This window comes from Ambystoma mexicanum, chromosome 4q, assembly GCF_040938575.1.
Source record: "Ambystoma mexicanum isolate Mex_15411 chromosome 4q, UKY_AmexF1_1, whole genome shotgun sequence".
NCBI classification, from domain to species: domain Eukaryota; kingdom Metazoa; phylum Chordata; class Amphibia; order Caudata; family Ambystomatidae; genus Ambystoma; species Ambystoma mexicanum.
In genome coordinates this window covers 660,831,173-660,845,002 of record NC_090928.1, presented here as the reverse complement: position 1 = coordinate 660,845,002, position 13,830 = coordinate 660,831,173, and the positions used below count along the sequence as shown (strand labels likewise).

General features: G+C 45.7%; 1 protein-coding gene across 2 annotated transcripts in view; it reads right to left on the bottom strand.

Moving 5' to 3' along the window:
* Positions 1-13,830, bottom strand: part of SPTBN1 (spectrin beta, non-erythrocytic 1) — a 964,524-nt gene that overhangs the window by 334,545 nt on the left and 616,149 nt on the right. The gene's annotated exons all lie outside the window — the stretch shown is intronic.

Genomic DNA, 13,830 nt, shown 5'->3' with positions numbered 1-13,830 from the left:
TTTTGGTGATGAGGATTAAGATTGGATAGGATAGATTGGATTTCAGGTAATGTGTAAAGGAGTAGCTTGTATAAGTGGGTTATCTATTGAAATTGTCACATATTTTTATTTTTCTACTTTGGTAATGGAAAGGGAACCTCAGCATATTGAGATGAAAGGGATCCCCAGCGTATAAGGACTGGGAGGTAAGGGATCCTCAGCCATAACAGGTTGAGAGGTAGTATCACACATTATTATTCTTATGGCGATAAAAGCATTAAGTGGTATTATAACAGTAGTGGTTCGGTATAAGGAATGGGCCTGGATGGTAGTCAATTATTTTGTGTATATTTTCTCTTGCTGTCTTTTGTGGGGGGGGAGGGGAGGAAGGAAGGTGGATTAGTAACGGTGTGTATGGGTGAAATGAAAGTAAGAAAAAGTAAGGGGGTGGGGGAAATAGTGGGTTCATATGTATTTTTGAAGCACGTGCAGCATAGCAGTAGCGTTTAAGTGAAGCATTAAGGGCGCGTGCAACATTATGGAGGAAGAAACTCCAATAAAATACACGCATAGGGTTCTGCCACTGTATTGTGACAGAATAAATAAACCATGGATAGTAGAAACAAAGGAAGGGGGGCGGGGGATGTCCTTCTGCTGGCCAGAGCAGGGCTCCCATAACAGAAACATGCTAGAAGAAATGTCCATCTGTGTAGCAGCAAAATATGAAGGGAACAAGTCCAAAAAAAAAAAAAAAATCTGTCAATTAGTTGAGGATATGGAAGATCAGGAAGGTGAAAGAGATCCAATGTAAGGAGATATACCCTGTAACACCTAAACCTGCAGTAGGGTATACAAACCCAGTCTATAAGCCTCCAGAGGTAGAGAGAGGGATTAGCAACTACGGTAGGGCTGGGGGGAGGGGGGACTCCAGAGCTTTTGCACCTCCATATAACCCATCCACAAGCTCTACTATGCCCGTAGCAGTGGTGTACCCAGTGGGTCCACAGGTAGACACAGACGAGTTAAGAGCATTGCAGGAAAGGTTGGTCAGGTTACCAGAACCTGAAGCAGTATCACCAGAAATAAGGGTACTGGTATAGAAAATAGGGGATTGGAAGTCTGGAGATTTTTTGTTTAGATTTAACCCTGGTGCAATAAGAAATGTATATTTTGAAAAAAATGATGGGCAGAGGGTATGGACGGTCCGGGGACAAGAAGTAGAACAAGCAAGGGAAAATGGAGGGAAAGATCAAGGTGGTAGAAATAATGAAGAGGCAGGGCAAGAAGGAGATCAATGAGAGGAGGTGGTGAGAAACCCGTCCCTGCCACAAGAAGCAGTGAGAAGGGACAGACCAAGAAATGTACCAGATTTAATAGTTCAAGATCAGAAGAATACTAAAGGGGTAGAAAACGAAATAGATATGCAGATGCCTATAATGCATAAAGAAGTAGGGATAACGCAGTATGTACCATGGCCTCTAATGGACAAAAATAATTTGATTAAAGCTCCCTCAGCTTATAGCTGGAGCTAGTAAATGGATCTATGAATTTGAAAAACAAAAAGCAGGAGTAGCCTTAGCAGTAGGAGACTAAGAGTTTACTGGTCAACACAGCTGGGGACCAAGCTGGGGACATATGGGCAAGGGCAAGTCTTGCAGATAATGAACATGGTGGAGCAGCCTTTGATGAGGTAAGGGTATGGGCTGCCCTTATGATGGATGTACCCAGATACCCCTGACTTACATTATTTAATGCAGTGCACAATGAGTGATGAGGACCCAGTTAGGTTTATTCTCAAGTTACAGGAAATGTGGAGAGTTGAGACAGTACCATTTTTCTATTTTATTGTAAAGAGGGGACTACCGAAAGAGGTCCAGAAGGCACTAGATAAAATTGTGGGAATTGAAGCCAAAGGGTGGACAGAGATACAAAGTATAATAGTCCACAATTGTAAGAGAATCAAGGAGCAGAACAGGGAGAAAGCCCAGAAGCGGCAAACTAACGAGGCAAAACTAGTGAAAAAGAAACAAAATAAGAAACTAAATAAGGTTGTCGTTCAAGCACCAGTGAAGGCACCGGCTCAGGGGGTAAGGACAGGTGATACTCAACAAATTGGGAATGCCAAAATTGCAGCACTATGGGGCAAAGGAGGACAGGGACAATGGGGTAGTGGGGGGGGCACCAGTACCCCAACCCACAGTGGCAGTATGAAGGAGCACAAGGGGAAAAGGAGGATTTTGAGGAGCAAGAGGCTTTGGGAGGATAAGGCCACGGGTAGGGGGATTGGGAACATCACAGCGCTGGTATTGCAGGAAATGAGGGCATTTCGCAAGGGAATGCAGGAACAGGCCGGGGATGAGATTTAATTATGGACCATCATCTCCAGGGCAGGGATTCCAAGGGTCTCAAGGAAGGAGACAACAGCAATTTTGCGAGGGGGTCAAAATCAGTTCCCTTATGGGGCCGACAGGCAAGGGCAACATGGGCAACAACTACAGCAGGGTGAGGGAACACAGTTTAACAGAATGGCAGGAGGGAACAGGCGCCCCATTCCAAGGAGTTACAATGACGGGGGCGACCAGGACAAATACATATTCTGATTAGGGCAGCCCACAGAAAGCACTCGCATGTCCAATCCTATTGATAACTGCACACCCTGAAGAGGAGCCCTTGGTGGAAGAGGAAATGGGAAACAGGCAATTTATATTTATGGTAGATTAAGGTGCAACCAAATCATGCATCATGGAGGGGAACTTTCCATTATTGGGTAAAACTCTTTACATGCAGGGATCCTCTGGGGCTATTTATACAGTTCCATACACTGAGGAGCTGGATATAAAAGTGGGAGGGGAGGTAGTACAAACCCCCTTGTTATATTCAGAGAGTTCCCATGTGAACTTGTTGGGTAGGGTGCTGCTCAGTACAATAAATATAATTGTATTATTCACAGATCAAGGGGTAGTGTGTTCCACTCCAGGAATGTGTGCAATTTAAGCACTGGTAATAATCAATGCAATAGCAAGGAAGTCAGTAGTCCATGGGGTTCCTGTGGTCCGATTTAATGGTATTAAGGTATTAGTGAAAGCAGTGCCTCAAATTGTGAGAAAGTGTTGGCAAGTACCTACAGATTTTATTTTCTGACTCATGGTGCCACTTGAGATGGGGGCAGGGACAATATTACCATTAGATTTATAAGGACTAGTAGTATCGGACAAAAGAGCAGTCCTAATTGGAACAGACCATGTTGGATGCGAGTGGCGCACAATATTATGTATAGACCCGACAGTGTATTTAAAGAAAATGACTGAGGAAGAGTTATTTGAGGACAGTGAAAAAAATGGGAAGATTTTGGAAATCTGCATCGCCCGTGATATCATGGTGCAGTATAAGGAGGTACAGTGTCCCCTGATGGCAGTGGTGACCCAGTCTTTTTTATTTTTTGAGGAGGACATGCAATATGCGCCAGCATAATTATGGACTGTTAATCAACATGATGTTGATTTACTGAGAATTGTGAACCCAGAACAGACTACATTGAAGCAAGGCAAAAGTACAAGGAAAGCACAGTATGTGGATGATCGGTTGGTATGTAGTGAAAAGGACCATCAGGTGCAGGAGGGGTTCTGTTGCATTATTGAAATTGCTGGCTCACAAAGGGTACAAGGCAGATAAAAAGAAGCCACAATACTGCCAACAGGAGGGACTATACTTGGGACAACTCATTTCTGTAATAGGGGAAAAAATTATCAGACAGGGCGGCGGCATTACGCACCGCCCCTAGGCCCAGTACTGTGAAGGAAATGTAGCAGTTTTTTGGGTTTATGTAATTATTGTAAGGCATGGATCCTAGACTACGTAGTCTACACAAGGCCACTGTGACAGTCTCAGGGAAGGACAGAGGACTTAAAAGTAAATTTTAAATTGACTGGACAATTTGAGGACCTAAGCTATTTGCACGGCCCCCCTTTTTTTGAAGGTCCAGGACCCTGTCAGCCCCGGTGGAAAAGGGTCTTCCTCTTTCCGTCTCTCTCCCTCCTTCCTTCTCTTTGTCTTTCTCTTTCTTGCTAACCTTTATTCTCCTCTCCAGGAATAAGCAAAGATGGCTGACCGACCTCGGTTATGGTGGGAAATAGATTAAGACAAAAGTAATTCTAGCAACTATAGATTATATAAAGTACTTTGTTATTTTGTATGACACTGGTTGTTGGAGTGGATGGAGGGATGTCTGTTATATAGGGCGGCCATATAAAGGGGAGGAAGGACAGTTGGAAAATAAATGCTATAAAAAAGGGAAATACAAAATGTCTCACTTTTTGCTGGCCAGCCTGTTAGGGAGAATTCTCATAAATGTACCAATTCCCTTCACTTCAGAGACCGGCAGCAACGTTGCTGGATTTTGAGGACTTGATTTTTTTTTAACCTGGAAACTAGTGCAACCCCCCCCCCCCCCCCCAACTCATTAATTTTGATGTGTGTTTTACTCTTGTATTCTTTGATTATGGAGTTTTAGATAACGCAATAGGCATCATCTTTTCATGTGCATTACACAGCACCTTCAGTGCAGTGACACAAGGATATCTTTTTAGACTTCCAAAAGGTTTTAATACCTTCCCTGGGATAAACTACTGTTTCCCAGAGAATGTAAGGTTAAATTGACTTTACTAGTATTTTTAAATTCCTAGACCCAGCACACACTATCTTACTATAGAGTGCTGGGGGGCGGGGGGTTACCTAGTATCCCCTATGTCTAGAAACTCATGTAGCAGTCAAATGCTACCCTTTTCTATCGAAATGGCTGGTGGCAGTGGTTTTACAATTAACTACCATGATTTTTCCCGACCGCGAACACTGGTAGCTAAAAATCGCGGGAGCCATGTTTTTCAAGATGCACCTTAAGCCACTTTGTTTAAATAGGTCCCTGGTCGTCTTTTTTGGCCATTTCTTATTGGAGAGGTCCTTCTACAGTTTGTTCGTATGCCTTTGGCGGGCTTCAGGACTAAAGACCGCCTCTGAAGCCTGAGTGTCTGGGGTGGGCAGGAAGTGAGGTAGGTGCGCGAAACTCCCTGTGCTTTGTCTCCTAGGAGACCCAAATGCACTCTGGCGTGATTGGCTGGCTGACTGCCTGGCAAGGACAGCCACCCTGCTGGGTGAGTGACAGCTAGGCTGGAATGAAAGGGAGAAAACTGTTTAAAAGGCGAATCTCTTGGACTGGAGAGCAGAGTCGAACACTGGAACGAAAGAACTGAAGACGAGCTGGAAGAGGACGGCTGCTGCAACTCCTGGACCATTGGTTTGCCCGGTGAAGCCCTGCTGCAGGTCCGAATTGACAAGTTCATCTCGACAGAGAAGCCCCTTCAAGGCTTCCTTTGAGTTTTGTGGGACCAATCAACTCGTAAGCCACCTGGATACCATTCTCAGAGCTGGTTAGGATTAACCAGGGGGAAGGACACCAAAGCTCTTCCATTTTGCCAGCTTGTTTGACCCGTCCCTGTGCAGTGCAGGAGTTCCCCAGACGTCCTCCCTGTTGTCCCCACAACTGAGGCTCAGGAACAGCAAAGATGTGCAGGAACTGCCAGGTACCAACGTCTTCAGCTGCATCTTTTGTTCATATTAAGGTACTGTGCTTACCTGATTGAGAGAACTTAACTCTGGCGGGGAAAGTTTGTGGAACTTTCCCAACTTGCAGGCCTAATCAGCTTGTGACCCAACAAATGATTCTTTTTTGTACAAACTACTTCTGAGAACGTTGGCAAAGACTTTACTGTTTACGACAAGAACTGCTCTTTCCTATCCAAGACACTAGTCCATTGACTTTGGCCTAGGCCTATTGAACTGAATCGAGTCCTCTAGTGAACTAAAACTATCTACACTGCCAAAGAAAGTATTTGTGATCTATTTTATTAACTTGTGCCTTTTTTCCTCCTTTTTAAAGTAACTGAAATGCCATTTTGCTCCTATTTCAGGGCAGCCCAATTTACTCAGAAACTTATTGGTTTGGTATTGAAGTAGTGAAGTATATTTGTGCATGATATTAAGTTGGGATTTACCAGGTAAAGAGCGCTACGGAACAGAGTACTCAACTGTCCAGAAAGAATTCAAACAAGATGTGTCTGTTGCACCCTCACAGCAGCAGGAAAATCCCAACCTGCAAGAGACACAATACTTAAAGGGAGATTTTCTATGGTGTGTTTCGCTGAAATTTTATAAATAGGAGGCATTGTCAGTAGGTTCTGTAAATAATAATAGTTGCACTACAAGTGTTGGCTACTGAGAGGGCCGCACACCTTATTTTCATATGTCATATTAAATAACCAGCCCGATAGGGGCATGAACTGATGCATATGGTTGTGATCATTTGACTGTATTTATGTTTGGGGCTTTATTTGACCCAGTGCAAGTATTATTTACAGAACCTTTCTGACAATGCCTCCAATATATATAAAATGTCAGCGCACACACCATACAAAACCTCCCTTTAAATATGATATTAAGTTGCTTCCTTCTAGTGAATGTTTTCTAAATGACTGTGTAATAAATTAGTAAGTGTTTTACCAAGAACCCTTGAGTGCAAGTGTCTACTTGAACCACTGTGATTGTAAGACCTCTGTGTAACCGCTTTTACTTCTCACATTCCCTCTTGAGATGAGCCTGGCTTGCTCAGCTCGCTACCAAAAAATGTGTAGTACAGACTTATACCAAAGGTTGGTTTTGCTTACACCTGTAGTCCTAATTGTATGTGGTGGTCCCAGAGGGTACTGCAAGCAATTCTGCCCAACACCCCTACAGGTTTTCTTAGACTAATTAAACGGGAAGTATGAATGATGTATGATTTACATAAGAGGTTAGGCTTTGATAGTATTTCTGACATCCAGAATGTAGAAACATTGAATAGCTGGTACTCCGATATGCGCATTACAGGAAGGAATATAATCAATGAAAGCCGTTACCTGAGTGCACTTATCCCGCACAAATCAGGGGCTCCTAGGGTTTTTAGTTCCACATCCATTCCCAAGTACAGAGGCACAAAGCTTGGTACATCTTGTACTATAAGGGATAAAGGGCACATTCCAGGCACATAGTGTGCAGTTGAGGAGCATTGATCTAGACCCCGCTTTATGCAACGGCAACACAAAATACCGCCAGTGTCTACAAGGACCATATCTTTCCTTGGGAGGTTACTCAAATGACAATGACAGCTGGCAGGGCACCACAGTGATGTGCCTGGCAGATGGGCTGATCGAGTACAGCAGAGAAGCAATATCCCAAATAGAGACTATGTGTACAAATATGGTTCCAACACATCACATGGCTGACACGGATTCCAATAATGAAGAAGCCAGTGTGAATACATAGAACCAAAACCTTTGAACTTTATTTTAGCAATGAAGGAACAGTTTCTGGTGGCACAAACACACAGTGCAACCACACTCTTGTGATCCCCTGGTATGACGAAAGGTACGGCAGCAATGATGGATTACTACTGGGTTTGTGGCCGACAAGCTTACCTGCAACTCCTACCATCTTGGAGGGGCAAGTGTTTACTGGCCACCCTGCACTCAGTGCTACTAGTAATCCTGGAAGAACACCTGAAGGGAGAGGAAATGCCTGTCAAGGTGCCAACAGCCACTCTAGCACCTAAAGAAGCAGAAAGAAGCTTGCAGATCACACATAAAATTTGGTGTGCTGCCAGAAAAGGGACGATTTCAAGGGCAGGGAAGAAAGAAGAGATCAAACTGTCTACTTTTATACCCCCGGAGGATGCTGAGAATGATCACCATCCCACATCATCAAGGCGGTGCACAATGTAGGTGTTCAAATGAAGAAGGTGGAGTTCATAACACAGATTGGCTATCGATTGCCTTTGATTGGGTCCCGTCATGGCTGGGGGCAGCAGTAAAACTATTGGTGCCTGTGATCGTTTTCTTCTTGGTTCTGTTCTGTACGTGCCAATTTGGTCTCTGATGTGTTCATATAATCCCTAACAGTGCAATGATGATGCTATCAATTTGGTGAGGGGCAACACATGCAGCCCTTCGTATGAACCCCAGGGAGGGCTGCATGAGGTGCCCCCACATCCACTCGGGGTGGGGGGTGGGAGGGAAGAGGGCCACCAAAAACGTTGGACAAGCCCCCCAATGGGTGGGGCAGTAGGTTTTGGGCACCCTGGGGGCAGATTGGCACACTAATGTGCCCATCTGCACCAAGGGAAGTTGGGTAAACAAAGAAAAATTGAAAATGGTACATAGCATTTTAGGGGGGCTGTGGGGCACCCTAAACCAGCTGGGAATTTTGTAGTGCAAAGGGGGGTGTCCCTCTCCCCCCCACCCCAAAAAGGAGTGGGGGCCATCTCATGCAGCCCTCCCTGGGGGCAGATATCTGCTCCTAGGAAGGGACACCTGAACCCAGGGAGGGCTGCATGAGATGCCCCCCCTTATCTGCCCCTAGGGAGCGCTGCATGAGATCCCCCCCCCCAACCCCACCCACCACAAATGGAGGGGGTGAGGGCCACCCCCCTTTATGTTACAAAATTCCACCGGCGGTTTAGGGTGTGTCCCTCAGCCCACCCTAAAGTGCAGCCTACCATTTTCAATTTCTTTCTTTGTTTACCAAACTTCCCTTGGCGCGGATGGGCACACTAGTGTGCCAATTGCAACCCTACTGCCTCATCCACTGAGGGCCTGTCCCACTTTTTTTGGTGGCCCTCCCCCCCACCCAAATGGAGTGGGGGTCCATCTTATGCAGCCCTACCTGGGGGCAGACATCTGCTCCTAGGAAGGGACACCTGACCCCAGGGAGGCGTGCATGACATGCCCCCCCCTTACCTGCACCGAAGGGGGTACCTGAGATGACCCCTCCCTCCATTTGGGGTCGGGGAGGAGGTGCACCCCCCTTTATATTGCAGCCTACCATTTTCGCTTTTTCTCTGTTTACCAAACTTCCCTTGGCGCAGATGGGCACATTAGTGTGTAGTGTGCCAATCTGCCCCCAGGGTGCCCAAAGCTGTAATGCAGCCCAGCCACAACTCCAGGACGGTTGGAGGAGATGTCCCTGGCCTTGGACATCAGTTTACCATGTGGGTGTACCGTCCCCAAGCGCAGCGGCAGCTCCAAGGAGCCCCGGCAGGGGCCACTTCCCTCCCCCAAGGGAAATTCTGTATCGCAGCCCAGCCCGCGCTCCACGATGGCGGGGGCTGATGTCCCTGGCCTTGAGAGAAGTCTCCAATGTGGTTTCACTGGGCCGAAGCTCAGCAACAGTTTCAGGGAGCTACAGCAGGGTCCCTGATCTTTCCCAGAGGGAGAAGCTCTAACGCAGGCCAGCCAGAGCTCCAGGGTCTTAGGGGGTGAAATTCTTGGCCTTGGGCGGGTGACTACCATTTGGTTTGAACATCTCCATGTCCAGTGTTGGTGCCAGGGAGGGGCGGGACATTCCCCGTCCTTTCTCGGAAGGAGAAGCTGTAACGGAGGCCAGCCATAGCTCCAGCAAAGTCGGCGGTAATGTCCCTAGCTTTGGGCACCCTTCTTCCATGTGGGTCTTTGGCGGGGCTTGTAGGTAATCAATTCTGGGGAGATTTGCGCAAGTCAGGCATATTTGGATTCCCACAGGTGTCTTCTTTTCAGAAATGCATGGGCTTCCCTGTTTACCTTGGTGGCTTTGACACCCTAGGCCCAATTCTGTAGGTCGTCTACCCACACCCCTTGGGAGTTACCCGTGTTTCCGGCTTTCCCCTTTGTGCCCAGGTATGTGCACCCACACATGTGAGGTACCGTTTTCGTCGGGACACCTGTGGAAACGCGGGAAGGTAGGCAATGTGTTGTTGGCGGCGTGTTTCGGTGGGTGAGCCAAGTGAAATGTGCAGAAATTGTGTTTGCTTTCGCCACATTTAGGACTTTTCCGGGGTTTCTGGGTAATAAATTCTGGGCCGATTTGCGCAAATCAGACCTCTGGGGATTCCCACGGGTGTCTTTTCGGAAATGCATGGGGTTACCCGTTTTCCTTGGTGGCTTGGACACCCTAGGCTCAAATCTGTAGGGTGTGCACATGAGCAGAATTCGTGAAATTATGGTGTGCCGAAAGACTTGGGGTTACCAGTGTTTGGCTTTCCCCTTTGCGCCCAGGTAGGTGCACCCACACATGTGATCTACCGTTCTCCTCGGGACACCTGTGGGAACGTGGGAAGGTACGACATTTGTTGTGTTTGCGTGGTTTACATGACATTTCAACCCATTTGCTCCTGCCCTTTGTCACACAACCCTTTAATTTCCCAAATGTGCCCTGAATTTAGTCGCTGCGTTAGGCCCTATACACTTTTGTAACCTGCACAAGTCACCTACCCTTCAAAAAGGTCTGCCTGTGCTCTTTCAAAAAAATGTATGCTTGCCCTTCCTCACCGCATTGGTTTTCCTTATTTACACATGTTAAGTACGTCTGTTCGGGCCATAAGTATAAAACTCCTGTGTACCATGGCTCTGTTTTTGGCTTGTGGTAATGCTGGTTTCGTGAAACATTACAAAAAATGTTTGATTTCCTAACTGCAATAATCGGGGTAATGTAGCGGAGCATTGTTTGCTCAAAATGCATTCAAGCCTTTGCCGTACCAGCCCAACCATGTCCACCACATAACTTTTTTTTTGTCATTTTCCTGCTTTTTCTCCAAACTATGGAATTTCTCCTACATAGTTGTTGCCTGACTTCGCCAAATCACCCCTTCCTAAACTTGGAATTTTGTCTACTTTTCAGAAATATATGTCTTTCTGTCCTCTCATTCAGCTTTCCTACCCTTTTCTTCCATTCCGTCCATACACGTCCTATTGGAAAAAAAGAGGCCAAAATCGCCTACCTCTCACAAAACTGTTCATAACCACATCAAAATAAATGCTTTTCTTTTCCACTCAACCTGTTCTTGAAAGCCAGGAAATTGGGGAATTCAGCACAGCATTGTGGGATGGTTGTAGGGTGAGCAGGTATCTGGGCCCAGAGGACAGAGGGTGGCCAGGTGCCAAGAGAGAACAGATCAGCAGGGGAGAGGGTGAGCGAAAGTAGAAGCAAAGCAAAGAGGAAGGTCTTGAGGTGCTTCCGGAAACAGAGATAGTTCTCCTCAAGTTTTAGAGTGGCATGGAGGCTGTTCCAGAAGGGGGGCCCCAGCCGAAGACAGATCTACCTCCAGCTCGTTTCTTTGTAAAACGACTGATCCTTAAGGAGTTAGAGGTAGAGGAGGGAAGAGCTCGAGAGGGGAGGTATTTGCAGAGGGATAGCTAAAGGTATTTTGGACCCAGGCCACAGAAAGCCTTGTGGACAATACAGAGGGTTCTGAATTTAATCATTGCATCCACTGGGATGGAGAGATTTCCGAGCTGGAGAGATACGATCCCAGGGCTTGAGGCAAAGAACACGTCTCGCAGTCCTGTTCTGGATCAGTTGCATAGGGTGGAGAGTAGAGGCAGGTAGATTTAGAAAGAGGCTGTTACAATAGGTTCTTAGCCTCGCAGGTGGGGGTAAGAAGAGGGCCAAGGGAGGCCGGCCAGAGAGTGAGGAGAAAGGTTGGTGAAGGTATGCTGATGAGGAGATCTCCATCTTTCTGGTATTCAGACAAAGATCATTGGCAGCACACCAATCTTGAATGGCAGTTAGGCAATCAGAGATGAGGGAGGAAGAGGAGGTGGCTGAGGGCAGCCTGAAAATTATTCGAGTGTCGTCAGCATAGCACTGGAAATTTGAGCAGAAAATGGCAATGCAGTGGCGAGAGTTGCCAGGTATTGGTTGAAAAGCCAGGGAGAGAGGTTAGACTCCCTGGGGAACTGTTCACTGGACCCCCAGAGACCCCACCTTCATTTTCTCCAGCTTCACAAAACTTTATAGAACTTTTCTGAACATTTGGGCACAAGGCCTCATACATCTTAGGGATGGACTTCTGAAGTTAGGATCTATTCTCTGTGAACCTGTAGTGCCAATAATAACCTGTACCTTCCTTTTCAGGGGTTCAATGTGTATTTTGCCCTACCCTGGTGATTGTCTATATGTATCATACTTTTAGTGTTGTGTGATAGGATTATCTGTTTGTAGTCATTGTTCACTGCGCTATTGGCCATAAGCAAAGACGTGTTTTCAGAACTGTATCTTGTCCAAGTGTGTTCCTTGACTGCTTCACTGTGTGTGGTAATTGTGGACCCCTTAAAAGCTCACCACCTTTTGAGACTTAACCTAGACACTCGCCTTGCTACCATGAACTGGTTTGACTACAGCTCCCAGAGTTGTCCCTGTAACAATACTAGATTGGCCTTCTATACATCTGTCCATCAGGCCAGAATATAGAAAATGAGTTCTTATATAGTATAGCAAGGTGTATACTTGTAACAGGGTTGGTTTATTATGTGATTTCATAACGGAGTGTCACTGCATGACTGACAGGGTCAACTACCGCTGAAATACTGATTGTATTCTGTAAGTATATCTAACCTGGTCTTATTCCCCAAGAGCAGTATATTACTATCCTGAATGTATATCCTTAGGTATACCCTTAGGTTTGACTCATCTTGATTTACTTCTTGCTCCTCTACATGAGGATATACCTTGGTTTGCATAAACATAGGTGTTGAGTTGTTTTTTATAATTGCATTTATATGATGTTATAGTTGTTACTCCAGATTTATCTTGTCTTGGTGTACTTGTAATTAAATAAAGCCTTTATTTTTACAATACATAGTTTTTCACTGTTTCTTTGGACCATATGTATGCTGCAATTTCTTTGTACCAAGATACATCCCCTCACTCCCTCCTAAGGTAAGCCTGGCTGCTCGGTCTACGCTACCAAATGTTCTCAGGTGGTACAGTCTTACACCAAGAGTGGATTTATGTACTGTCTAAGCTGTATAGTTTTATGTAGCCTTTAGTTGGACTTTAGAAAAACTGTCCTAACAGTCAGCCATATGGGCTACTGGAGCAGCACATCTCAAAAAGGGTTGTAGAGGCAGGGGCACTTCGGCAAAAGTACCTCAGAGCACAAAAGTTAATTTACTAAAACAAGGACAGCAGCAAAAAAAGCAAACATTCGGGGGACACACATAGTGGTGGAGAGAATCCCAAAAATGAAATTCTGCTCTAACAGCTGGGAGAAAGGTACAACTTGCACAGAGTATGTTTTTGAGTGATGCTAGCACCCCCAGTGTAACTACTTGGTGAGAAATTTCACAATTTATCCATGGCTCTTAAAGAGGTGGGCCCAAATCTCCATTTAGGTCAAAAATATAATTTTTAGATTAGACTAACAAAGTACGAAAAACTTACCGGCACACAACAACCAATAGAAATGCCTAAGGCAACTACCAGTGCTTCTGGCCAGCCACTGTCCACCCTGAACAGGCCTAAACAACTAAGTCTTTTAGCCCTGAAGTTGCGTGATAATCACTAACAGGTCTAGCGACTCTGATATAGCTAGGAAATGAACTGCCAGAAGTTGGACTATCTACATTAACAATGTGAGTGTGATCAGTGTGCCTAAAGACCCACCAGAAAGATTACATATGAGTAAATAACCTGCCATATACAAATGAGAAATGGAGCCTTAATCCTTTCAGTGCAAATTACGTTACGTGATGTGTCTGATGCGAGGATTCTGAAGTGCCTCAAGAGGAATTGGTTACAAGAACCTGTTTGAATCCAGATAACCAGAGAATATATTTATCAGCAGTGATCCAATTTTCATATGTGGGAGCCACAGAGGTACAGATTTAGGATGCTTCCCATAACGTATTTCAAAGAGGAAACAGTATGGTGAAAGACCCCAAGCACCGGATACAAAAAACAAAAGCAAATCACAAACCATTCGCAAGTAGCCACTGGGCAGGGGGGTTGCAA